The sequence below is a fragment of the Benincasa hispida genome, chromosome 5 (genome assembly GCF_027475165.1).
Source record: "Benincasa hispida cultivar pf3 chromosome 5, pf3_genome.v1.1, whole genome shotgun sequence".
Taxonomy (NCBI): Eukaryota; Viridiplantae; Streptophyta; class Magnoliopsida; order Cucurbitales; family Cucurbitaceae; genus Benincasa; species Benincasa hispida.
The window spans coordinates 18184542-18210402 of record NC_143482.1 but is presented as its reverse complement, the minus strand read 5'-3'; the positions used below and the strand labels follow the sequence as shown (position 1 = coordinate 18210402).

Genomic DNA, 25861 nt, shown 5'->3' with positions numbered 1-25861 from the left:
TCTGTGTTAAAGATATAAAATGCGTTTAGCTAAGGCATGCTAGACGACATCTTCACCTGTGAGAGCAGAAGTGAAAATGCCCAAAAGAATGCGTTAACTAAAGCGAGTAGTACTTCCAGACATAGAAGCAACCTTATGTTCATTACGTTAGTCTCTGTTTCACCACAGACATGTGGGAGCGCGGCTGATCACTGAAAGCTGTATGCCAAGAGAGAGTGGAATAACATTTGTAGCTTCAACGCAATTGAGAACTTGCATTGTTATATTCTTTGTCTTTCTCTTTCTATTCTGTTCATAAGACTTGCTGCCGCATTCCAAGTTCATTGCATAACTTTCACAGCCAGCTTGACCCCAGCATCTTGTAACATGAAGCCTGTATCTTGTATCATCTAGCTTAGGTTTATTATATTTTTATTTTATTATCGCACCTTTACTGCTTTACTCTACTTTATTGCAATTTATATACCTCTACAAACCAAACTTTTAAAGATTGAAAACCTGGTCGCATATATCATGAACATACCACAATAGCCTAAATCAGTCCCCGTGTTCGACCTCGGATCACACCGAGAAACTTGCGGTGGAATTACACTTGGTTCCATCGTAAGGAAACTTGTGACAACGCATGGCATACTACGTGAACATCTATAATTAACACATATCTAGCAGTAGTATCGCATCATTTCGAGCATAGAACATCATCAATCATACATCTCAGTGTTAGCATATATAAAACGATCAACATAGGGCTATGGAAAATTTGAAGGAGCCTCGGAGTCATCGTCGGGGTAAGCACATAGAACGAAAATATCACCTAATCAGGGAGATTAGGCATCGCGGTGATGTGATAGTCACGAAGATCGCACCGGAGCACAACGTTGCTGATCCCTTTACAAAGGCCCTCACGACTAAAGTGTTTGAGGGTCACCTGGAGAGTCTGGTTCTGCGAGACATGTGGCATCTTGTCTGGGGCAAAGGGGAGATGATACTGGGTATGCCCTAGTTTATTGTATATTGTACATTTTTGTATTGTATTGTACATTAGTCTCCCGAGTCATTATGACAAGTGGGAGATTATTTTGATTGGTGTCCTAATTCTCCCCGAATCTCATTGTTTTGTAGAGATAGATAACCTTCGTTGAAATGGTTCCGTTCCAGTCCAGCAGTTAGAATTTTGGAGTTCTTTTCTGTCAAATACATAGATAGTTGTAGTCTGTAATTTTATATAATTAGAGGCGGAGGCGAGTGAAGAGAGAAGACATCAGATGATCATTACTGGTCAGCTCGAGAGAGTGCTGGGAAGTGTTGAGAATGGAGAGAGGGTCGACTCTTGCGGAAGCAAGAACATTCTTTTGGGCAGAGTGGAGAAAAATACTGTGTAACAGCCTTGGGAAGCAAGACATTGCTACAAGGCTCCCTATCCTTACTTCCCATTGTCATTCTAAATTCTGATTTCATTTATAAAATGAAATTTGCATCTCTACATCTATTCACTCTCTTTACATTACATATGAGTAACTAAACTTCCGAATGGGTTGAGAAGCACTTAGTTAGCATAACCTAAGATCTTCATTTTATGTGATCATCTTGTCTTATGTATGCATCCATCACCCCTTTAAAGCTACTTGGGAGAGAGTCTAAAGAAAGAACCTAGACTTGGGAGAGCTAGGTTAGAATCTAGGCTTGAGAAAGCCAGATTATAACCACACAAGCAAGAGATAGAAACTTAGAGATAAGTTCTGTTTGCTAACATGCATCACATGCACCCTAGAAGTAGGTTATGATAGTATCGGTCGCCTTATGTATGTGTCATTCATCATCGCATAAACAAGAATAGAGATTTAACATAAGTCATATAATACATCGCACGCGTCCTAAAATTAGGAGCTATAGCATTTTCATTGAGAGATGACCTGCTATTGTATGTGTGTAGCATGATCACATAACTTGAACGCAATCTTAGGAAGTGTCAGCTAAATCCCTTCTCAACCCATTTCACGCATACTCATTGCAACTTTCACTATTATTGACTATTTTTTCAATTCTGCTGTATAGGATTTATATTTTAAACAAACATATCAAACAACTTATTGTTTTGTTTGTCACCACAAAGGAATTAGAATTTATTGTTTTGTTTGTCACCACATATTGTGCTAACGGTACCTTTTTTATTTTCTTTGCAGCTTTCCATCTATGTGCACTGCCTCTCCTTTGGTAAGGGAAGAAGTGGGCGTCGTTTGAGTGAAGAAAAATTCCTAAGCCCAATTACGTCCCAGAGATTGACAGAACTTTCCGAAGAAGAAGAAGAAATAGCCGCCAACAACAACAAGAGAAAGATCTCAACATGGCGGAGCAACCGGAAGACAGAGGACCAAATGCAAATAATATCATGGCAAACCCCATTCTCTCGGCGAACGACCGCAATAGGCCCATCTGGGACTATGCGTCGCCCAACCTTTATGACTTCTCACCAGGAATCATGAGGCCAGCCTTGGACGGATCGAGGTTCGAGATGAAAGCGATGATGGTGCAGATGATTCAAACTGCCGGACAGTTTGGCGGTAGGCATGGCGAGGATCTGCACGCCCACCTCCAGAGTCTTATTGAAATCTGCAATACGTTTGTGTTCCCAAACATCTCCACTGAGGAGGTTCGACTAATGTTGTTCCCATTTTCACTGTGTGACCAAGCACATAAATGGGCCTATTCTCTCGAACCAGGGGAGATTACATCGAGGGAACAGGTAGTTGAAAAGTTCTCAAAGAAGTACTTCCCCCCGACAGAAAACACAAGACGGAGGAAGCTAGTCACTAATTTCGAACAAGATATTGACGAATCGCTCAGTGACTCCTAGGGAAGGTTTAAAAGACTAGTGCGTGATTGTCCGCACAATGCCTTACCAGATTGTCTACAATTGGAAATTTTTTACTATAGTTTGAACCCTGCATCGTAGACGGCTACCAATGCGGTAGCAGCTGGTGGTCTGCTTGACAAGACATATGACGAGGCAAAAAATATACTTGATCGTATTTCAAAAAATCATGAAGATTGAAGAGAAAGCAATCAACGTCTGAGAATTAAAGATAGTGACGTGAGTAATGGAGCCATTGCATCCTTACAAAACTAAATGAATGCGATGATGAATCTAATACAAGGCATCGCAATCAATAGCACGGGAATGTATAAAGGGCAAGTCAATGCAATTGCTCAAATTACCATGAGTTGCGTCACCTATGGAAAATGCATTGGCGCAAGGCAGAATTGCCATCCAAGGAATTCAGTGTCCACGCACATTAGAAGATTGTGACCGCAAAGCTATGCGATTGTATGTGTTCGCGATGATCTGCACAAGAAGGTGGCAACATAGAGACAGCGGATCAAGGTGAAAGCTTAATAAATCACGATGGGACAGAAAACTGATGACAGTCGAATCCGAATTTAGTTGACAAGCCGTTAACGACAATAGTGTAGCAAGTACTCTCAACTTTTTGGTGACAAATAATCAGCGCATCAGACAGCGATTTAATGGCATCCCATCAGTGCAATCATTTGTGAAAAAAGCCCTTCACCCTGAAGGTCTATAAATACCGAAGGCCACCTTCGTTGAAACGGTTCCTTTCCAGTCCAGCAGTTAGAATTTTGGAGTTCTTTTCTGCCATATACATAGATAGCCATAGTTTGTAATTTTATATACTTAGAGGTGAAGGCGAGTGAAAAGAGAAGATGCCGGAGGATCAATTCTGGTTAGCTCGAGAGAGTGTCGAGAAGCATTGAGAACGAAGAGAGGGTCGACTCTTGTGAAAGCAAGAACATTCTTTTGGGCAGAGTAGAGAAAAACACAATGTAACAGCCTTGGGAAGCAAGACATTGCTACAAGCTCCCTATCCTTACTTCCCATTGTCATTCTGTATTCTGATTTCATTTATAAAATGGAATTTGCATCTATACATCTGTTCACTCTCTTTACATTACACATGAGTAACTAAAATTCTGAATGGGTTGAGAAGCACTTAGCTAGCATGACCTAAGATCTTCATTTTATGCGATCATCTTGTCTTATGTATGCATCCATCACCCCTTTAGAGCTACTTGAGAGAGAGTCTAAAGAAAGAACCTAGACTTGAGAAAGCCAGGTTAGAATCTAGGCTTCAGAAAGTCAGATTAGAACCACATAAGCAAGAGATAGAAACTTAGAGATAAGTTCTGTTTGTTAACATGCATCGCATGCACCCTAGAAGGTTATGATAGTATGCGGTCGCCTTGTGTATGTGTGTGTCATTCATCATCGCATAGACAAGAATAGAGGCTTAGACATAAGTCCTACAGACATCATCGTATACATCGCATGCGTCCTAAAATTAGGAGCTATAACATTCACACGTGTGTAGCTAAATCCCTTCTCAACTTGTTCCCCGCATACTCATTGCAACTTTGCTATTATTGACTTTTTTCTCAATTCCGCCGCATAGGATTTATATTTTAAACAAACATATCAACCAACTTATTGTTTTGTTTGTCACCGCAAAGGAATCAGAATTTACTGTCGCATACTATCTTCATAGTCCCTGTGTTGAACCCTGGGCTTACCAGGCAACCTAGTAGGATTTATATTTGGATTTTGCTAGGAAAACTTGCATGTACAACGCATACACCACCATCGCAATGTACACCATTATTTCATCATATTCACAACGCATCACTCATATCCAATAAACAAAGCTCCTTGGTTGTTTTATGTGAACTTAAGCATGTATATGTTATATACAAGTGAATCATGCCTTAAGTGATAACCTAAATAGGTCTGTAGTGTAAGGATTAAGGTGGGATACCTGATCTGGTGACATTACGGATACGGTCCGCTTTGTAGAGGTTTCCAAGTATTGTAAACTACTACAGATGGTAGATCCTGACCATTCATGTGGAGACATACGGGCAGGGGTGTCTTATACAAAGAGTTTGTATAAGACCTGAACCACGAGATGACTAGACTCTGTATATAACGCCGTTGATACTAGAGACTTACATCTCACCTAAATGACCATAGGTGACACGACGTAAATCCTGAGTATTTTGGGAACTCTTGTCTTTAGAGGCAATCCTTTGATTAGTATTGGTGAGAGTGGCCAGATTGCCAACTCAACATGCCTACCTTTTTGGGGACTTGTCTGATCTTGGAGTTGGGAACTCAATCCACAAGATGGAATTCACTCCTTTCCCGAAGCAGGGATAAGTAGAGAGATTGCTCCCTTAAGGGCTTATTTTGGGGCTTGAACATAGTGGCCACAGCTTCTCCTTGGAAGAGATGACTCAATCATAGTAGGACTATGACTTATATTCATTAAAGAGATTAGTGGTACTTAAGGAGTTAGATGTAACTACAGGGGCATAACGGTTATTGGCCAACTGTACTTACGAGCGATCTGTGAAGGGTTGTCGCACTACTAATTAGTTAAGATGGAAAAATAATATATCTGTGGTAAGGAGAGTTCAGCTATCAGTCTTTAGTGGAGTATCTGGTAGTTAACGGATGGTGCATCCTGTGATAAAAGAGTTTACTCAGTTATTCACGTACCTCGAACTACAGATCCATAAGTTCCCCTTGGTAACTCAATGGATTCAGTTGAGGATCAGTTCTTGGTGTTCATTTGAAATGTTCAAATTGCCAAGAGGTAATTTGATTATATATGATATGATCAGTATGATGTGTGAGATACATCTAGTGGAGGATTAATATAAATGAGATTTATATTAAGTACCATGGAATAGAAAAAGAACTATAGTTTATATGTTTCATGAGATGAAATATTTAAACTATAGGTTATAAATATAGTATGATAAGTTAGTTAACATTTATATTTAAAATAATATTAATTATTGGATAATTAAATCTTTTTCTCTAATAAAAAAAATGAGTGGGAGGTTATTGATGGCTCATAGTAATCGTGAGATAAAAGAAAAATTGTTTACCTAATTTTAGAAAGTTTTTTTGTCATAAATTGCTTTGGAGATTTTTCTCAATCGAAATCTCACGGAACGAAAGTTGTCAAGTAAATACGATTTACAAAATGACAGCTTGAGTGAGCTAGAAGATCATGTAGTGTTTTGTAAGTGACAAACACGGAACTAAGTGATGAGCTAAACGATCGGTTATCTTTTGCTAGATGATCGCTTAACTTTTTCTAAACGATTGGGCATCAACCTATGCGATAAGTTTTATCCATCTCCCACTTGCACAATCGTGTACATGATTGTTGATTCCTCCTTCTTCTACCTCAATCCAAGTCCACACAAAGTCCACCCTCTAGATTCTCACACCAAGAATACCAAGGTAGCCTTCTTGGTGGTGTCATACTCAACTCGACGCCGTCGAGGTTCTGCAGAGGGCGTTCGTGCAGTTGGGGTGTTTGTGACTGAGGCGATCATAGAGGACGAGTGCGCGGTGTTCGTGCTGTATAGTGGTCGTGTTGTTCGAGCGTTCGAGGTTGCTGTGTTTGAGAATTCATGAGCAAGGGCCATGGAGACGAGTCGACAAACATTCGTAGCTTGTCTCCTTGTTCATTTGTAGTTTTCATGTTGTAATATCTGTAATGAACGCATAACCATCTGTCTCTGTTTACGACTATAATTTGTAATGTTCATACATGATTGTAATTTGAAATGATCTATTCTGTTGCTCATGGAAATCCTTGTGTTCGATTTCCTTCACTTTGGAGTTTGGACTTGCTCCTGATCCTGCTTCCTTATACGACCCTCCACTTGGGTAAGGTGCCCTCCCACTCATCTTCGAGATTTTCATTGTTTTTCCACTTTCAGTTACTTAGTTTAACCTACCTCTTTTCATGAGGCGAATACTAACCACCTGTGTGGCAGCAAACTATGAATGAAAAACTCCAGGCTTTAGACAAGATGTACACCTTGAACTATTTTGACTTGCCTCCTGGTAAGAAATCCATTGGTTGCAGGTGGGTCTATATGATCAAGACTCACTCTGGTGGTTCTATTGAGCGTTATAAAGCTCGACTAGTCGCAAAAGGCTACGCTCAGAAGTATGGGATCCATTATGAAGAGACTTTTGCTCATGTGGCTCGGATGACATATGTTCAAAGTCTCTTAGAATTTTTTGCTGCCAAACAGTGGCCGCTTTTTCAGATGGATGTCGAGAATGCTTTCCTTAATGGAGCATTATTTGATATAGTCTATATGCAACCGCCTTCAGATGTCTCTTCTTCATCTCAGAAATTATTGTCTCTTTCATCGAGCATTGTATGAATTGAAGCAAGCCTCGGGAGCCTGTTTTGCAACTTTCAGTTCCACCATTGTTCAACTTCGATATACATCAAATGCTCATGACATGACAGTTTTTACGCGTAAGACGGATCATGGTATTGTTCTTCTTCTCTTGTATGTTGATGATATGCTTATTACGAGGGATGATTCTCAGGCTATTTCTAATCTACAACGCTACCTTGGTGAGTACTTTGAGATGAAGGATTTGGGTTCGCTTAGTTACTTCCTTGGTCTTGAAGTATCTATGAGCTATGTTGGTAACTCATTGTCTCAAGTGAAATATGCCTTGGATTTATTAGTGCACTTTAGGATCACTGACTCTGCTACAAGCCCAACACCACTTGATCCCAATGTTCGCTTCACTCCGTTTGATGGAATTCCTTTTGAAGATGCCAGTCTCTACCGTCAACTTATTGGCAGTTTTATTTATCTAACCATCATTTATCCAAACATTGCATATATTGTTCACATTGTAAGTTAGTTCATGGCTGCCCCTCGAACCATTCACTTTACTATTGTTCTTCGTATTCTTCATTATGTCAAATGGACTCTGGGACATGGCCTTCAATTCTATTCCCTCTGGTCTCATTCGGCTACTCTGATGTTGATTGAGCTAGTGATCCTACTGACAGGCGTTCTACCTCAGGTTACTACTTCTACCTCGGTGACTCCCTCATTTCTTGGTGAAGTAAGAAACAGAGTATGGTTCTCTCGTTCTAGTACGAAATTTGAACATTGTGCTCTGGCTGATGCTACATTCGAGCTCTTGTGGCTCCACTAGCTTCTTATTGATATGGGAGTTCCTCAATCATCTGAAACTATCCTTCATGTAACAATCGTAGTACCATCCAAATTGCTCGCAATGGTGTTTGTCATGAGCGCACCAAGCATATTGAGAATGACTGTCACTTTGTTCAACATCATCTCAGAGTAAGACCCTTCTTTTACGAGTTGTATCCACTATTGAGCAACCGGCTAATATTTTCACCAAAGCTTTATTCCCTGTGCACTTCCTCCAGTTGCTTACCAAACTCAAGTTGATTCCTACTTTACCACCTTGAGTTTGAGGGAGGGTGTGAATGTATCAATATATTTAGTTGTGTAGATAGAGACAGTTTAGGTTTGTTGAGTTTGTTGAGTTTGTTTAGCATCTATTTTTCGTCTCTCAGTACTGTATTTATACCCCATATTCTTCTGTAAAAAGATATTTTGTGTAAATATATTTGGAACAAAGCTTTTAATTTCGTGTCTAACAAATCCTTTCAAATTGTCTAACAAATCCATAAATTTTTAAATCTGGGTCTAATAAGTTTAAAATATATTCAAATTCTTTTTAAAAAATAATTATTTAATTAGAAATGAATTTTAATTTTATGTCTAATTGAAACTTAAATTTTTAATTTTGTAACTAATAAAATCTTTTTGTGGTCAGGACCATGTATAGACAAACCCTTAGGAGATTATTGGCTCAAATTCTAAGCTTAATATATCATTTTCTTAAGTATCCTGCGACATCCTCGTCCCTTTAACAGACAAAGATGCTTTAATTTATATTTTTTTAATAAATTTAATCATCTTTGTTTCATTGAAGAGACGATAATAGGTAAAAAGATACGTCTCGATTTTTTCCATAAATAACACTACAAGAAGTTTTAAAAACCATTTATTTATAATAACTTAAAAAAACAATTGAAGTAAAAGAATTCCCCTTTTTTTTTTCTTTTTTGTTAAAAGTTAACGCGTACTACCTTTATATTTGTGTTCCAAAGTTAACACGTATTACCTTTATATTTGTGTTCCAATTAACCACGCCACTTACAAAGAAATCATAATTAAAAAAATAATAATAATATATTTTTATCCCTAGGTTTTTGCTTTAGTTTCTATTTGATCCCTACATTTTAAAATATTACACATTTAGTCCTTAAATTTTTAGTTTTGTTTCAATTTAGTCCCTAAGTTTCAAAATATTATAGTTTTACCCTTGAGATTTAAGTTTTGTTTCAATTTGGTCTATGGATTTCAAGATTTTACATTTTTAACTTGATTTTTTCATTAAATACTCACTTCCAATAATGACGTCAATTTCTATTAATTAATTAAAATTAATTATGAAGTAGAATTTTATATTTAATTTTAAAAGTGATAAAAATAGTGAAACTTAATTATTTATAATTATGTTAATGGTTTTTAATTTATTAACATAAAATAGCTCTAAAGATGGAAATTGAGTATTTAAAGAAAAATTGAAGTTAGGAGTGTAAATCTTGAAACATTAGACCAAATTGAAGTCAAATTCAAAGATCAAGGATAAAATTGTAGCATATTGAAACCTAAAGACTAAATTGAAACCAAACTCAAAATTTAAGGACTAAATGTGTAATATTTTGAAATCTAAGAACTAACTAGAAATTAGACCGAAAGATATTTTTCCCCTAAACAAATTAGCATAATATAACATTTTTGAGAAAACTTCAACATTCAAAAAGGTTATCATTGCTTAATTATTATTTTTCTTATTATTATTTATTGTGTTAGATTCTTTAAAAAACCACTTTCGAGTGTCATTCTTGGACTCTAGTTGATAGGTCTTAAAAGAGCTATATTTTGTATGTTAATTTCCTCAATTATATTTCAATTCTTTGCTTAAATTTTGTATTTTATAGGTAAATTTTTTTCCTGACACAAATGGAGTTATTTTGAAGAATTTGGAGCTAAATCAAGCTAAACTACACCAAAGAATCACTTTAGAAGAAGAACCATGATAAATTACCACTTTGCCTCTTGAAAGGAACAAATCAACAAGCTTCAGCAATACTCGGAGTGCCACAATGCTATTCACACAACTAAGCCTGCTGCTAGCTCAATGCTAAAGGACAGAATGCACCCATTTGTTGCAAAACAGGACGCCCGCACCCAGAGTGGGGGCATCCTTCACCCAGAGTCGCAACGTTCCGGAGATTAACGAAATCGTCCGCCCGCACGTGCGCCTTGCAACACCTAGCATCAGCCAAGCATCAAGACCCTCACCCAACGCTTCTTGTTGAGACATGTGAGTGGGGGCATCCTATGCAATGAGTTGTAAATTGCGACAAATGATGTGATCCACAGATCATTCATGTTGAGACATGTGAGTGGGGGCATCCTATGCAATGAGTTTGTATATAGACGGGAGCACGAAAATAGTCACTTTTCTTTATAACGATCGTTTACTATTAAAACTGACTATTTCATTTATAAAGTAACCTAGGTTAACTCAATCTTAATCCCGAGCTACCTATGAACTCTTGTTTGTTCGGGATTATCCTTTGATCTGCAAGGGTGAGAGTAGTCCAATAGCACTCCTCAATAAGCCTCCCATTTTGGGGATAAAACTGAATGAAAAGCTGGGGACATAGCCCTGCAAGATGGAATTCACTCCTACCCGATTTAGGGTTAGCAAATAGGTTGTTCTCTTATGTACTAATTTCAGGTATTGAATAATCGGGGCCCTACCTTCTCATGATAGAGAAAGTACTTGATTCATAGGGATTATGAATCAAAATTGTTCATTAGAGTATCAATAGGAACTTAAGGAACAAGATATATTCATAGGGGTAAAATGGTAATCTTAACCCAACTGTGATTACGAAAAACCTGTGAAGGATCGACTTACTGATTATGGTTATATCAAGTGGACATAATATATCTACACTGAGGGGAGTTCAACTATGGGCTATAGTGGAGTGACTCATTAGTTAACAAATAGGGATTAATTTGATATAATGAGCTTAGCCAATTAATTTCAGATCGTTGGAGCCCATGATCTGTAGGTCCGCGAGGTCCCCCTACTAGCTCATAAATAGATAAGCTTTAGAGTAGCATGATAAGTTAATTTGAAACATTCAAATTATAATGAAACAGAATAAGAGAATTTATATTCAAATATGATTTAAATATGAAGATGGATTTGTGTAAAAATTAATTTAATATTAGATATTAAATTAATTAGAATTATTTAAATGATTAATTATTAATTTTTATTAGAAAATTAATTTTATAAAATGAATAATAATTTCAGTTTTAAAATCAAATTAATTTATTGAAATCATTTGGGTTTTTTGGAAAAAATAGAAAATTACAAAAATATGCACAAAATGGGAAAATGGTTTTTTCCATTACCATCTTCAACTAGCTCACTTATAAACCATTTACTTTTTCCTCAATTACTCCAAGCATGAGCTACATCTCATGCAGCCATCTTCTTTGCATGTTCACCTGCACTAAATAAAGAAGATTGGAGTGGAATTGAGGAATGTATTCAAAGGATTTTTACTGAAAAAATTCGGGCAGAAGAAAAGTTCTTCAAGTGGTTTTATAGCAGTGAGTTTCTTCCTATTTTTCGTCCATTCAACTTGTTCTTGAGTCCTACAACTCGTTCTAAAGCTCTAAGAGGATAGTGGGGAAGATCTTCAGGTGATTCACCGTGAGTTTTGGAGAAGACAACTACTGAGGATTAAGATCTTGAAGAGTTCTACAAATGTATGACTACAAACCCTCTTATATTAGATGAGCATGCTTTAGTTTCTTCCAAAATTAATGAATTAGAATGCTTATTGATCCTTGTTATTTCCGCTGCATGATGATATACTCTTACATTTCTTGAATGTCATAATCATGATAACCCTTGTCTTTAAAGAAATCTAAGAAAAGAACATGATAAATACTATATAGAAGTGTTTTTTTATTTGGATTATGGCTAAGTGATATGATGCATGTTAATTGGCTATATGGGTCTTTATGGGTCTTTAAGGGTCTTTCCTTATTCGATTATGGGATGTTGAGTTTTCAAGTAATTTTTCAAAAACAATGATAGGATTAAACCTAGTAACAAGATTTTCCAAGAATCTTTTTCTATCAATTCTCTTCTAAAAAAATTGTAAGATTGAGTTACAAATTGCCAAAAAAAAAAAAAAGAAGAAGAAATTGCTCTCTTTTTTAATCCAAAGTTATTTTTGGCCAATTAATAGAGGTTCCCTTGGGATCGACCTCCTACTTTCACTTTAACTACATATTAGTTTTAGTAGTTGTTGAGCATTATAAATTTCATTTTCTTGGGTAAGATAGAATTAATGACACCTATTTTGCACCGATCAAACTGTCGCCATTGCCAGGAAGCTGTACAATTGGCCTTTTAGAATCCTTAAATTCCTTTTTAAGAATGAAAAAAAATAACAAAAACATAAAAGAAAAAATAGTTAGTTTGATTAAACGTTCATTTTGTGCATGACCTGCTCCTTTCGGAGTGTGCTTTGTGATTTTATTATACATATTGATCGTGAGGAGAGGAGACTATGAAAGGAAAGAACAAAAAGAGAAGAAGAAGAATTTGAAGAATCGAGTGAAGAAGTGGAACCAACACAGACAAACACTATGGGTGAAGCAAGAGAGCAAAAGTTTAGAGAGCTTGCCAAATTGGATTACGCTCAACAACCGTTATGTATATTTTATAAGGGGACTACAGCACCTTTTGAATTGAAGCTCGGTTTAGTTCATCTTTTACTCACTTTTCGAGGTAATCCAGGAGAGGAGTCACATAAACACAAGAAAGAATTCCATTTTGTATGTGATGGTATGCGCCTACACAGGGAAATGCAAGAATAACTTAATCTTAGGGCCTTTCCCTTCTCCTTGGAGGATGTGGCCAATGATTGGCTTTACTACTTACCGGGGGGATCGATTACCACATGGAATGGTTTTAAGAAAAAAAATTTTAGAAACATTTTTCCCTGCATCTAAGGCCAATAATATTAGATAATAAATATATGGAATAAAGTAATTGGTAGGAGAGTCCCTACATGAGTATTGGGAAAGGTATAAGAAACTTTGTGCTTTCTTTCCCCATCATCAAATTTCCAGCCAATACCTTATCCAGTATTTCTATTCAGGATTGCTTCCATCTGAGAAGAGGAACATTGATGTGGCTGCCAGTGGAGCTCTAGCTGATAAATTGCCCACTAAGCTAGTGAGCTAATATCAACCATGGCGAAGAATTCACATAATTTTGGATCAAGGACTCTTGAATACGATGTTGTTCAATTAAAGAAGTTAGTGAGTTGAGAACTCAAGTATCTAATCTAGTTTCCCTTTTTACTCAGGTCTCTCAAGGTAGACTCTCCCAAATTAAAACATATGGAGCATGTGGTATGGTTGTACATGCTTCCAAAACTTGGCTGCAAGGTCAACCTCAAGTGAATGCAATAGAAGGTTTCCAAAGGAAGTATGACCCCCACGGGCAAACTTATATCCAAGGGTGGCGAGATCATCCCCATTTCAAATGGGGATCTAAAGGGCAATACGAGAACCGAAATCAATCTTCTTCAAGCTCCTCAGGTATGTCTCTCGAGGATGTAGTGAAATCCCTTACTGACCACTCTTTGAAATTTCAACAGGAACTCCACAATTTACAAAAAGACAATATACAACTTCAACAAGAAACCAAACAACTTCAACAAGACACCAAATCCTTTCAACAAGAGACTAGACAAGGCTTCTCAAACTTGGGCATACAAATCACCCGACTTGCAACTGTGGTAAACAAGCTTAAGAGTAAATCATCCAAAAATATTCTCGCTCAATCGGAGCATGCAAATGTAAACACAATCCCTCTCAGAAGCGGTAAGATAGCAAGGTAAGTGAACCAAAGGAGACTCATATTTTTTCCGAGGCATGTGATTACTCTCCTCCTAAAGTAGAGTCGTATGTACCTAAGGCACCATTTCCTAGTAGATTAGCAAGACCTAAGGTAGAAGATACCGACCTAGGGCTTGTTGAGAAGTTCAAAAAATGTACAAATTAACATAACATCCATTTGCTTAATGCCATTCACCAAATATCTATGCTAAATTTCTAAAAAATTTGTGTACTAAGAAAAGAAAAGGGAAGGAAGAGAAGAGAGTATCTGTTAGCAAGAATTCTCTACTTTGTTAAAAAAGGATATGCCCCAAAAATGTAGAGATCCGAGAATGTTTACCTTGCCAAGCAAAATAGGAGATAGAATTATTACTCATACTAAGCTAGATTTAGGTGTTTCAATAAACGTTATGCCTTTTCATGTTTATGAAGACCTTAAATTGAATAGTCGACAAAAAACGAATGTTTTCATACAACTAGTCGATACATCATACATACAACCCCTAGGCATAGTAGAGGATGTTTTATTGTGAGTTGGTGAATTAACCTTTCCAATCGATTCTTATATTTTGAAAATGGATGAACCATACTCTACTTTTTCTTCTAAAATTTTACTTGGTAGACCCTTCATGAAAACATCAAAAACTATTATTGATGTAGATAAGGGGTCTTTATCAGTAGAATTTGATGGAGAGATAAAGTCTTTCAACATTTATGATGCCATGAAATTTTCAGAGGAGTATTTGTCTCTTTGTTCCATAGATATATGTGACATATTTGATGATTTGTTGTTTTCTATTGATGAAAAATTTGGATTGTTTGGTTGCCCCCTCCATTGATCTTGATGACAATGACTTTTTGAATGACTCTTTGTTTACTTCTAATGATTTTTTTTTAATGATAATTCTTCTAATAATGATGTTGTAGAATCTCAGGTACAAGGGATCGAGCCTAAGGCTCTCCCTTCTCACCTCAAATATGTTTTCCTAGGAGAAGAAAAAGCCTTTCTTGTGATCATATCTAGAGAACTCACATTTTCTCAAGAATGCTCACTAGTAGAAACATTGAAGGACCACAAGAAAGAAATTGGTTAGAGTTTGGATGATATCAAAGGGATAAGCCCTTCCCTTTGCATGCACATAATTGTTCTAGAGGATGAAGCCAAGGCAACCTTTCAACCTCAAAGAAAACTAAATCTAACCATGAAAGAAATTATTCACAAGGAAATCCTCAAGTTACTTGAAGTCGGAATAATGTACCCAATCTCAGATAGCCAATGGGTAAGTCCGATACCTGTGGTACCAAAGAAAACCGAAATGATCATTGTAAAAAATGAAAAAGGTGAGATGATTCCAATGAGAGTGTAAAATGGTTGGGTAATGTGTATAGATTTCAAAAAGCTCAACGAGATAACAAAAAAAAAATCACTTTCCTATTCCTTTTATTGACAAATGGTTGAATGGCTAGCCGAGAAGCCACATTTTTTGTTTTCTTGACGGTTTCTCTGGATTTTATCAAATACCAATAGCACAGGAAGATCAAGAAAAGACTACTTTCACATGCACATATGGTACATATGTATTTAGAAGAATTCTATTTGGGCTAGGTAACGCCGTAGGTACGTTTCAACGATGCATGATGAGCATTTTCTCCAACTATGTAAAAAAGTGCATAGAAATTTTCGTGGATGACTTCACTGTGTATGGTAATTCTTTTGAAGATTGTTTGCACAATTTGAGTTTGATTTTGAAAAGATGCATAGAAACAAATTTAGTTTTGAATTATGACAAATGTCACTTCATGGCTTCTCACAGAATTGTTTTAGGACACCTTGTATCTTCTAAAGGCATAGAAGTTGATAAGACAAAAATAAATATTATTGTTAACCTTCCCTATCCTAAAAACATTAGGGAAGTGCGCTCTTTTCTTGGTAGTGCAAGATTCTACAAGAGGTTCATTAAAGACTTTTCAAAAATTACACTTCCATTATCAAGCCTACTTCAAAAAGATGCCACATTTGATTTCAATGATGGATTCAAGGAAGCCTTTGACACACTCAAAGAGAAGTTGACATCAACTCCAATCCTTCAACCACTCCAATGGGACTTGCAATTTGAGATCATATGCGATGCTAGAAACCTAGTAGTAGGGGCAGTATTAGGACAAAGATTTGGACAAGAAGTGCCATATGATCTATTTCGTATCTAGAACTCTCAATTCATCTCAAATCAATTATTCAACCACAAAAAAAAGAATTTCTTTCCAATATTTTTTCTTTAAATAAATTCAGATCTTACATTCTCGATTTTCCAATAATTATTTATACTGACCACGTTGCTCTTAGGTACCTCATGACGAAGAAAGAATCCAAGCCCAAACTTGTAAGATGGATCCTTCTTTTGCAAGAGTTCAACTTGACTATCAAAGATAGAAAAGGATCCGAGAATTCAGTGGCTGGCCACCTAAGTCGAATCATGCAAGAAGAAGAGTTAATTCCAATTAGAGAAGACTTTCCTAAGGAACACGTTTTAAGGTAATTATTATCCTACCATGGTACGCCGATGTAAATTACCTTGTGACTAGTAAGTTTCCCTTTAACATGTCTTCATTTAGAGTGTCTAAACTAAAAAGTGACTCTAAATACTTTGTATGGGATCCTCCTTATATATGAAAATTTTTTTCATATCAAATCATTAGGAGATGTGTCCTGAGTATGTTCTGTCGTTTTGTCATGAGCATGCATGTGGAGGTTATTTTAGTCAAAAACGAACTACTAGAAAAAAAATTTTATTCGGGACTATTTTTGAGTTCTCTTTTTTCTAATTCATATGCATATTGCAAGTCTTGTGAAAATTGTCAAAAATCTGGATCTTTGTCAGAAAGGAAACGTCTCTCAATTCCATTCTTGTTTGTGAAATATTTGACATGTGGGGTTTAGATTTCATGGGTCCATTTCCTTCTTCATTTGGTTATTTGTACATTTTTCTTGGAGTAGATTATGTTTCCAAGTGGGTTGGGGAAATCCCCACTAGAATAAATGATTCTTCTATTGTTTCAAAATTTCTCAAAATAATATCTTTCCTAGATTTGGAATTCCTAGGGCCATCATAAGCGACCAATTAACACATTTTTGCAATAAGACCATAGAGACATTATTGAGAAAATATGGATTCACCATCGTTTTTGTTGGAATAAAAGGGACGAATGATAAGGTTATTGCATGCAATCATGCGTTGTACATGCTTAAGCTATGCGTTTATGCCCATGCATCGGCGATCATGCATTGGAATGAAAATTCATTAATCTAGTATGCAATGACCATGTGTTCCTATCACAACTTTTCTTACCTTCTCGCCAAGTATAATAAAAACACAAGTTTCACGGGTACTTCGAGGTCGAACACAGGGACTTGTCACTCAATAATGTTTGTGATGTAATGTGTTTGAGGCGATGAATAAAAGTAAAAAGAAGAAGTTTAATGGATATACACACTACTCCTACTCTTAACTAAACAGATAGAGCAATAGGAGACTTGCAATGAGAATTGGTAGATACACAACAATCGTTAATGCATAGTAACGTTTATTATCTTAAATCGCTCAAGTAATCCTAGCTCGTCGCACTAACACCTCGCACACCTCTTGGTAGTCAGCAGCATGACTATATCTCTATAGTGCATGGTTGCGTCGAGCATAAGATTATGCTTATCTCTAGGAACAATGCATACTTTGCTTTAGTGCTTTTCATCTATTACCTTCTCAAGTAGTTAGACACGCTAATTACTTATAGACAAGTATTGCAACAACTCCTAGACAAGCGTTGCTACAGCCTTTTCACCAAGCAAAGAGGATTAACTCACTATACTCACACAACACACACCTCTCGGTGGGTTGCTACATGCGTCCTATCTCTAGGCTACACGATTAAGTATGCAATTTCCTTTGATAAATAAATGATGAAGGTAAATGATGATAAAGATAAAGATGATGAAGAAGATGGCATTAAAGGAATCAAGATAAGCATTGATTACAAAATGTCTTAATATCTTAAGCTAAAATGTAATACAATACAAAAGTTAGAGGAGAAATGAAAGACTCTGCGTCAAGGCTGCGGGTGGTGCCATGGATGAATGGTGGAGATGTCTCTCTCGAGCTCTAACTCCGGCGAAAGCTCCGGTCGTTACTCAGTCTGGTTTGTGTAGATGAAGAATTCTCACTGAAAATCTCGCTCATGCTCTCATCTATGATCGCAAACCTCTACTTTAAGACAGAAGTTCGGATGCTTTGAAATGAAGGTTCAAGGGCCTATTTTAAGAGTTTAAACGCCGACAACTATCATGATTGCGTTATGTCTCACTGCTGCCTTTGTCGCGATATGGGCAATGTCATATCGTCTTATCTTATTGATACTCCCAAGGTATGCATCCGAGCTTGATCTAGCTGAAGTATCAACGCATTCTACCTATCTTGCGATCGCCCTTCTATTATGATTGTCACTCCGTGGCCGCGCAATCTCCAAATGATCACTGCAACTTCCATGCGATGGACGCATGTGATCACCGCATGCATTCGTGTATGCGATAACTCGATTTTCAATGCATGCGTTTGTCTTTGCGGTTGCCTGGCTTCAGTACATGCATTTGTCTGCGATTACTTATTTCTAACACATGCATATTATTCCTGCGATAGCTACAAAAATAAATACTTTGGCACGGAGTAACGCATAATATTGGGGTCAGTGAGGATTTAGATGTTAATCGATGCAAAACTCAATTTTTCGTAAATTCTAAATATTATCACCGCATTTTCTACTTATTAGCCCTCATAATTCTAAATAAAAGGCTTATAATAACTGGCATTTCTACCAGTTATCACACCCCCAAACTTAGAATCATGCTTGTTCTCAAGCATGCGTTATACTCAAGCAATTCTTAACTCACCTTCCGACATTTCTTTGCGATGACCAGTCTCTCAGAATATAATTTACTCGTACCTCTAACCATGGATGCAATGCTCTCCTCCACTTTGGCTGCTTCTTCAAAAAGATCTTTTCTAAGTTTAAATCCGACAAGCCTTTGCTCAAAAACCTTTTAATCATTCTCTGCAACTTTGCATTCAGCTCATGAGAATGCGTTCGTTCAAAACAATTCAAGATTATGAGATTACTTATTCGAATGCGGCATTGAATCCTAGTTACGCTCTTCATTTTGGCTAACCCCAACGTGTGTCATGCGGGCGTCCAACTTCGGTTGCGTTCCATGTTCAACTCAACTCATGTCTTTCTTAATTTGACTTGCACCCGATAGAAAAGTTGCGCTTATGCGTTGATTCTAGCAACTTAACTTCGTTTTGGCTTGCCTCCATGGGTGTCATGCAGACATCTAACTACGAGTAAGTGCCTTTCTCAACTTAACTCTTATCAACATGGGTTTTCCTATTGCGTTGACGGCGGAGTTATTATTCCCATTTTTTTTTGTTTTGAAGGAATCACTGCAATATAATGAACGTAATTCTCCAAGACTGCTGCCACCCCCAAACTTAGAGGTTGGCAGCATTCTAATCACAAGCTAAAAGCAAATTCACAGGAATGCGGTAACAAAATTTTGAACAAAGGTTTGCGTGCAATAAAACTTAGACTTTCAAATTTTGAAAAAGCTAATAAAAGTAAGGAAAGACTTGCCATGCTTAGTTAGCGAATGCGGTGAATTATTTGTACCATCATAGATGCATCGCAAAACAACGCAATCGGGAAAGAAAGAATTTCAAAAGGATAATGCATAAAAGATAACAAGAAAAGAACCTTAAGTAGAATAACGCATGTGACAATGCGTTGGAAGTCATGAGATCGAAGCCATTCGTTGAAGGATGTGGAGGATTCTTTTATTGTAACTGCGCACCAAGGAGAGTTATTATCGCACCTACAAGGAGCAAACGCAACCAAGGAAGCAGCCGCATATCCAAAATAAAAATAAATAAAATTAATAAGCTAAAATAAGAAAGCAATGTAAAGATAGAGTAAAAGACGTCCCTAGAGAAATTGGAGTGTTGTCACTGCAAAGAGTCTCCCATGCAGGAGATGGCTCTCAACTGCTTCGGTCAAGGGGCTCGCCCTGACCATTAGAGCTTCCAGCAATTGTTGGACACATGATGGTTGACATGTGCCTAAAACTGCTTCCAGCTCAAGCGACAGATAACCTTTCTATCTCAGGGTTAATATTGACCTTCGACGCATCGCCTATACTTCAAATATTGTTTGCAGCGTGGTCGCACAAGCTACAATATGCCCAAGATTAAAATGGTGCCTGTGAAAACACAAAACTTAACAAAGCATTAGCTGCCAAGTCCCCCACAACAATGTCAAAAACATGTTGGAATAAAAGGGACGGATGATGGGGTTATTGCATGCAATCATGCGTTGTACATGCTTAAGCTATGCGTTTATGCCCATGCGTCAACGGTGCGTTGGAATGAAAATGCGTTAATCTAGTATGCAATGACCATGCGTTCCTATCACAACTTTTCTTGCCTTCTCGCCAAGTATAACGAAAACACAAGTTTCTCGGGTAATCCGAGGTCGAACACAGGGACTTGTCACTCAATAATGCTTTGAAGTAATACGTTTAAGGCAATGAATAAAAGTAAAAAGAAGAATTTTAATGGATATACACACTACTCCTACTTCTAACTAAACAGATAGAGCAATAGGAGACTTGCGATGAGAATTGGTAGATACACAACAATTGTTAACGCATAGTAATGTTTATTATCTTAAATCGCTCAAGTAATCCCAGCTCGTTACACTAACGCATCGCACACCTCTCGGTGGTCAACCGCATGACTATATCTCTATAGTGCATGGTTGTGTTGAGCATAAGATTGTGCCTATCTCTAGGAACAATGCATACTTTGCTTTAGTGCGTTCCATCTCTTACCTTCTCAAGCAGTTAGACGCGGCTAATTACTTATAGACAAGTATTGCAACAACTCCTAGACAAGCGTTGCTACAAGCCTTTTCACCAAGCAAAGAGGATTAACTCACTATACTCGCACAACGCACACCTCTCGGTGGGTTGTTACATGCATCCTATCTCTAGGCTACACGATTAAGTATGCGATTGCCATTAATAAATAAATGATGAAAGTAAATGATGATAAAGATAAAGATGATGAAGAAAATGGCATTAAAGGAATCAAGATAAGCATTGATTACAAAATGTCTTAATATCTTAAGCTAAAATGTAATACAATATAGAGGTTAGAGGAGAAATGAAAGACTCTGCGTCAAGGCTGTCGATGGTGCCATGAATGAATGTTGGAGATGTCTCTCTCGAGCTCTATCTCCAGTGAAAGCTCCAGTTGTCACTCGGTCTGGTTTGTGGAGATGAAGAATTCTCATCGAAAATCTCACTCATGCTCTCATCTGTGATCGCAAACCTCTTCCTTAAGACAGAAGTTCGGATGCTTTGAAATGAAGGTCCAAGGGGCTATTTAAAGAGTTTAAACGCCGAAAGCTATCATGATTGCATTATGTTTCACTACTGCCTTTCTCGCGGTATGGGCAATGTCACATCGTCTTATCTTGTTGATACTCCCAATGTATGCGTCCAACCTTGATCTAACTAAAGTATCAACGTATTCTACCCATCTTGTGATCACCCTTCTATTATGGTTGTCACTCCGTGGCCACAATCTAAAAATGATCACCGCATTCGTTCGATCACCGCAACTTCCATGCAATGGGCGCATTTGATCACTGCAACTTCCATGCGATGGACGCATGCGATCACCGCATGCATTCGTCTACGCGATAGCTCGATTTTTAGCGCATGCGTTTGTCTTTGCAGTTGCCTGGCTTCAGCGCATGTGTTTGTCTGCAATTGCTTATTTCCAACGCATGCATTTGATTCCTGCAATAGCTACAAAAATAGACATTTTGGCACGAAGTAACACATAATATTGGGGTCAGTGGGGATTTAGGTGCTAAACGACGTAAAACTCAATTTTTCGCAAATTCTAAGTATTATCACCGCATTTTCTTTTTATTAGCCCTCATAATTCTATATAAAATGCTTATAATAACTGACATTTCTTCCAGTTATCAATTTTGCAACCCCGTGTCATCCTCAAATAAATGGTCAAGCAGAAATTTCCAATTGAGAAGTGAAAAACATTTTAGAAAAGATTGTAAACTTGAAAAAGAAAAGATTGGAGTTCTAAACTTAATGATGCGCTTTGGGCTTATAGAACCACAACCCCATACTTAATTGTATATGGCAAGGCATGCCATCTTCCAATAGAGGTTAAACACAAAGTGTATTAGGCGGTAAAATAATGTAATTTGAATCTAGCCCAAGACGGAAAGGAAAGACTTCTAGAGTTACAACAATTAAAAGAATTAAAACAAGATGCTTATGAAAATTAAAAATTTTATAGAGAGAAAATAAAACTTTTTATGACAAAGGCTTAATAAGAAAGGACTTCAAAATTGGACAAAAAGTTTGACTTATAATTCTAGATTACAATTGATGCCTAAAAAACACGTACAAATGGCTAGGTCGTTTTCAAATTACTAATGTTTTCTCTTATGGTGCAATTGAGATAAAAAGTCTTGAAACAGAAAAAATCTTCAAGGTGAACGGGCACATGAGTCAAAATCTACAATGAAGGACATGTAAACCAAGTCCAATTGAACTTGTGTTTGACTAATCCCTCATACACATGACACCCCTCTTCACCAACATCGAGCAAATGACGCTAAAAAATTGCAAAGACAGGACACATTTTCTTCTTTTTTTTTTTTCCTTTTTTTCATCTTTTTTTCTTTCTTTCTTATTTTTGCATTTTTTACTAATAAGAAGAATAATTGATTCCTTTTCTTTTCTTTGCAAGTTATCAATAACAAAGAGAGAGAGGGAGAGAGAAGTTTTCAAAGAAAAACAAAACAAAAGCAAGGAATTCTCTCTCAAGCAACTAAATGATCAACCATAAAAACCAGGGAAGTTTGTCTATACATCCTTTAACTTTTGTTCCTTGAACTCATTTGCTTATTATAAACATTGAGGACAATGTTCCATCTTTAAGTTGGGGATGGAGAACATTTCATGTTTTTGGTATTTTTAAGTTTCTTTGATTACCTTTAAAAATGAGTCTTACTAAAAAAAATCACATAAATGCATGTCTGGAATCCTTGAGCATCTGAGCTCAAGTTAATAGATTTTTGATTAGTTAGACAGATTATATAAATTTTGCGACTCTGATCTGACATATTTGAATAAATTTGAGGCTCCGATTCATCTTGATAGCGTAATTTTGATTCTTTGAAAAACATGACTATTGAATTCTTTATGTTTCAAAAGACCATTTTTCCTTAAATGCAATAAATGCATGAAAACACATAATAGAAGAATCTCATTCACCTTGTTTTATGCATCATTTGATTTACATAATCTCTCGATTCTTATCAATGAAATTTTGATGACACACTCTTTCAAGTAAAAATACAAACAAAATTTTAGAACTCTTAAAATTTCTAACAAAATTTTGAAACTCAATTTTCAAAAAAAAAAAAAAATTCTTTTCCTTATAATTTCATTAAAAAAACGAATGCTTAGCTTTTTAGATTTATTTATAATCTTAAAACTTTTAAAACTGTCATATCTACTTAATTTTTTTTTTTTACCCCGATAGAACAACCTTTGGTCTAAGAATAACCATCTTATTAGAATAGCAAATCTAGACAAAAAGGAATAAATAGGGCCTTTTAAAAGAAAGGTTTCTAGAATATATAAAAAAAAATAATAATAAAGCAATTTTGCAAAATTAACATAACCTTCACTAACATGTGTGTGTGCATGGATAGATGTAAAAAGAGCTAACTTCATCGGATCTAGTGAAGGCCAACGAGAAAAGAGCAATAGGTTCCCGACGGTGTGAGTGTAAAAGCTATCCCTCTAGGTAAAATAAATGTCAATTACATTTTTGTGTGTGTGAGTATAGAAAGACACCCTTGTATTAGAATTGCCTCTCTCCAATGCAAGTTAGGTATACCTTAAATCGGGCCAGTATAGAGCGAAGAGCAATTGAGAGTTGGATGTCTCATTTCTATTAGTTTAGGCTTTTAAGTAAACTAAAACTTAGTAGTCTTTTCTTTTATGACTTTGCAAGAAATAGACTTTTTCTTTTCAAACTAAGCTTCAACCTTTTGTTAAAAAAACTTTAAATTTCTAACTGCTTTAAATGCTTACTTCCTTGATTGTTGAGAAAAGAGGAGAATCAATTCATTGTGTAAGACAATGGAATGTATAAACTATTTGAATGTGTGAATGAAAATGTGCCAACTTGAATAAATTAATGAAACTTTAAATAAATAATAAAACAATTCATATTTTCTTGAATGTATGCATACTTCAATTTTCAACTTGCTCGGGACGATCAAAAGTTAAGTTGGGGGTATTTTGATAGATCTTAAAAGAGTTATGTTTTGTATGTTAATTCTCTCAATTATAATTCAATTCTTTGCTTAAATTGTCTATTTTATAGGTAAATTCCATGCCCAACACAAATGGAGTTATTTTAAAGAATTTGGAGCTAAATCGAGCCAAACTAAACCACAGAATAACTTTAGAAAAAAAAACCATGATAAATTACCACTTTGCCCCTCAAAAGGAACAAATCAACAAGCTTCAACAATACTTGGAGCGTCGCACCGCTCCTCACACAACTAAGCCTGACACTAGCTCAACGCTAAAGGACAGAATACACCCATTTGCTGCAAAACAGGGCAACGTTGCAACACTTCACCCAGAGTCGCAACGCTCCGGAGATTGATGAAATCATTCACGTACGCGCGCCTTGCACAACCCAGTAGTCAGCAAGCATCAAGACCTTCGCCCAACGCTTCTTGGCTTTTTAATGATTTAGGGTTGCAACACTAGCCTTAGCATCACAACGCTACACCTGCAGATATAAAACCTGTTCTTTCATTTTTAGCAGAGGGAAAAACGAGAAATATTCACATTTGTTGATAGAGAGAGTCTTAGACCAAAATTAGAGAAATTCCATGAATTTGTTCTTGTATTGAGAGATTTCTTACAATTCCACAAGTCTTCTTTGTGCATTAATTGTTCAAGGATTTCTTTCAAGACTTCTCAATCTATGGTTAGGTGATTGTATTTCTTGGGAAATTTTAATTCTAGGTTTAAATTCTTGAGTACTTTTATATGTTTTCTTGAACTTTCTACATTCTTGAATGTCCTTTGGCTGAATTTGAATAGAAAGTAAAAGAGGATAATTGACACTTTGATTCTATTGATTTCTTAATGTAATTCTTGCTTGGCACTATTGCATAATGGTAAAATAGGTTACAAAAAATAAGTTTTCTTGTGTTAATTAGGACTTTTTTCGAATTTAACTCTTGAATTTCTTAATTTAGAACATTCATTCAACCATTCTTGAAATTCATTCTAATGTATTTCTTGAATGTCATAATCATGATAACGCTTGTCTTTAAAGCAATCTAAGAAAAGAACATGATCAATGCTATATGGAAGTGTTTTTTAGTTGGATTAAGACTAATTGATATGATTGATGTTAATTGGTTATATGGGTCTTTAAGCGTCTTTCCTTATTGGATTGTGGGATGTTGAGTTTTCAAGTAATTTTTCAAGAACAATGATAGGATTAAACCTAGTAACAAGATTTTCCAAGAATCTTTTTCTATCAATTCTCTTCTAAAAAAATAGTCAGATTGAGTTACAAATTACTTTCATCTTCATTCTAGTTAAGTTTTTTGACGACACCTATTTTGCACCTATCACTGGTATACAATAAAAACCTATTTAGCTTAAAAAGGAAAGCTTAATATCTCACTTATAGATAAATCAATCATCCATATATATTCCTAT

The 25861-nt window shown here is 36.3% G+C and overlaps 1 pseudogene; it reads left to right on the top strand.

Annotated features, from left to right (window-relative positions):
* The first annotated feature begins 7351 nt into the window (after positions 1–7351).
* The window catches only part of LOC120081007 (uncharacterized), a 39025-nt pseudogene continuing 20515 nt past the window's right edge, over positions 7352–25861 (top strand).